A 2940-nucleotide genomic window follows, 5' to 3' on the forward strand; every position below is an offset into this window, starting at 1 on the left:
CAACTTTATCTGTCCTCTTTGGGAAATAAAAATCTGCCTATTCTACTAAAAGATATTTTTTTTTCCTGTTTCATTACAAACACGGACCATTTTACCTGAGAATGTGTCTGATTAATCTAGGATGAAAGAGATCCTTTCTAGTGGATTATTTTCTATCCCAAATTTCCGTACTGCTTTGGAGATGGAGCTTGGAAGTAGGCGATGAACGGCAGCTCAGCCAACCTCATTACATTACACTTCTGTTTCTATGTCAGTGTCAGGATATTGATTTGGCTGGACCATCATTTGAAAGTTATTTTATTTATTTATTTATTTTGACTGAGTCTTGCTTTATTGCCCAGGCTAGAGTGCAGTGGTGCGATCTCGGCTCACTGCAACCTCTGTCTCCCGGGTTCAAGCGATTCTCCTGCCTCAGTTCCCGAGTAGCTGGGATTACAGGAGCGCGCCACCACGCCCAGCTAATTTTTGTATTTTTTAGTAGAGACCGGGTTTCTACTATTTCACCATTTTAGTCAGGCTGGTCTCCAACTCCTGACACCTCAGTTGATCTGCCCGCCTCAGCCTCCGCAAATGCTGGGATTACAGGCTGAATCACCATGCCCAGCCCAAGTTACCTTATTCCTATTGAATGGTCCATATGGTCTACCGTATGGAAGGTGGGGCTAAGGATTAGAGTGGAGATCGGATATAGAGACAGAAAAGGTTGGGTTCCCTCTCGTAGTGTCTCCCAGGCTGGAGTGCAGTGGCGATCATAGTTCACTGCAGCCTGGAACTTCTGGGCTCAAGCAGGCCTCTCGAGTGGCTGGGCCATGGAAGCGCCCCGCTACAACCGGGTTTCTTAACGGCTTAAATTTTTCATTCACGGGCAACACTTTTTTGTTGTTGTTGTTATAGTCCGCCTTCTACAGTACTTGTACATTATTTTAGGTGCTGGAGATGCAAAGAGTCATAATAGGAGAGCATTTACCAGCGAATGTATTCAGAATATATATATATATGAGAGACAGAGCGCGCACACAAAATATATAAGCGCAAAATGACTACAGCAAATGATACTACTACAGAAATTCAGAAAAGGAAGTCAGCATGGACGTTAAGGCAATGAGTGACAAGGGGGCCTTAAAAGCTAAAGCTGAGATAAAATGAGGAGGTTTTGGGGTCGACAGTCTAGGAGGGGAAGTACAGGGTTGGGGACAGAGCAGATAAAGGTCAGGCAGCAGGGTACACTTCCATGTAAATGATTAAGCCTTTGGTATGTCTTTTTCACGTCATTCACGGTCTTTCTAGTGAATGCAGGAAAAAAGTCTGACTTGGCCAGGCGTGGTGTCTCACGTCTGTAATCCCAGCACTTTGGGAGGCGGAGGCGGGCAGGTCACTTGAAGTCAAGGAGTTTGAGACCAGCCTGGCCAAAACAGTGAAACCCCGTCTCTACTAAAAATATAAACATTAGCCGGACGTGGTGGTGGACGCCTGAAATCCCAGCTACTCTGGAGGATGAGGAAGGAGAATCGCTTGAACTCGGGAGACAGAAGTTGCAGTGAGCCAAGGTCGCACCACTGCACTCCAGCCTGGGCGACAGAGCAAGACTGTCTCAAAAAAAAAAAAAAACAAAAAAACTATGACTCAATCTCTGCATCCAAGAGTTTAAACCAGATGAAAGGCAAGACAAAAAGAAACATCCATGCAGTCAGTAGAGGATAGGCAGGCCACGAAGAAGTGCCTGCTTGTGGTTCTGTCCTAAGTACGGACTGCAGTTCCGTACAGGGCAGGAAGCGAAGACCGGCTTTAGAATAAGACAAATCTCGGTCCCAGGCTCAGGTGAGCGCCACACACTAGCTGTGTGACCTTGTCCAAGTCACACGACCCAGGTCTGTGGAGTTTCCCACAAAATGGCTCTGGTGAGGTCCAAGAACCCACTCAGCTGCTGGTGGAGAGAAGAAATGAAGTCACTGGTTAAAGGGCTTAACACCGGTGCCTCCGGTTCCGCCCTCTCCCCAACTCTTCCCTCCAGCAGGAGAGCTCTGTCGGGGGCTGAGGCGAGCAGCCAGGGGTGAGGACAGGAAGCCGCCTCCTCGCCGCCCCCCAGCCCCGCCCACGGGCACACCTCGGCCTCGGGCTCCCGGACCGTCGCCGTACAAGTCGGGGTGCAGGCAAAAGAGTGGAGAGGGAGGGCTCGCTAAAAGTAAACAGGCGCAGCCGAAGAGTTCCCATCCTGCGTGGCTGCCGGATTTCCGTGCGACACTGAAGCCACCCCACCCAGGCGCCTGCCCTTAGTTTCCCCAGCTGTGGCATGGAGGTGCACCGGCTCCACCTCTCCCGGGTCGCCGCCTGACCTAAACGTGTGAGAAGGCCGAGAAGGAGCCCCCGGCTAGCCAGCCTCCAGCCCCTTCCAGTCCTCCTCCCACCCTGGCTTTGGCCTTTTGTACCCGCCCCACGTGACCCCGCCGGCCGGCTCTTCCCTGCTGCCCCGCCCCGCCCTCCGGCCTTTCCCGGCTCTCGGCCCAGCTCTTCCCGCTCTCGGCCGTCCCCCTCCCGCGCTGCCGGGCCTCCACCTCCCCTCGCCTCCCGCCCAGGCTCTTCCCGCTCCCTCCCCCAGGCAGCCGTTCCCTCGCGACGCTCCCCTCCCCCCGCGGCTGTTCCGCCGCTTCGCCTCCCCTCCCCCCGGCCAGAGCTCACTGTCTCCAAGATGGCGGCCGTGTCAGTTTGGGGCATCTCCGCGGTCCGGATTGGGGCCCCGGGATCCCGGCTCTCCTTCCTCCCGGTAAGTAGCCGACGGGCCGCCCCCGGCCGCCCCCGGCCGCCCAGCCCGAGGCCGAGCCGCTCCAGGGCCCGCTCCGCTGCCTCGCGGGGTCGGCGGGCCGCTGCAGGCCCCGCCGCGGCCTGCGCCGCCTCCTGCTGCTCTGCGCCAGGCCTCGGGCTGGGGCGCCGTGGCCGCCCCCT

At 55.4% G+C, this 2940-nt stretch overlaps 1 protein-coding gene across 4 annotated transcripts in view; it reads left to right on the forward strand.

Annotated features, from left to right (window-relative positions):
• Positions 1-2484: 2484 nt before the first annotated feature.
• KAT6A (lysine acetyltransferase 6A) overlaps positions 2485-2940 on the forward strand; it is a 115213-nt gene continuing 114757 nt past the window's right edge. For 2 of the 4 annotated variants that reach the window (XM_032288086.1, XM_032288087.1), the window contains exon 1: positions 2486-2761. The gene's annotated coding sequence lies outside the window, so the exon portion shown is untranslated. Of the gene's footprint in view, positions 2762-2940 lie in introns of all 4 variants that reach the window. The other 2 variants (XM_032288088.1, XM_032288085.1) reach the window with 2 other exon arrangements.

This window comes from Sapajus apella, unplaced genomic scaffold, assembly GCF_009761245.1.
Source record: "Sapajus apella isolate SASKATOON/1434 unplaced genomic scaffold, GSC_monkey_1.0 scaffold21, whole genome shotgun sequence".
Lineage (NCBI taxonomy): Eukaryota > Metazoa > Chordata > Mammalia > Primates > Cebidae > Sapajus > Sapajus apella.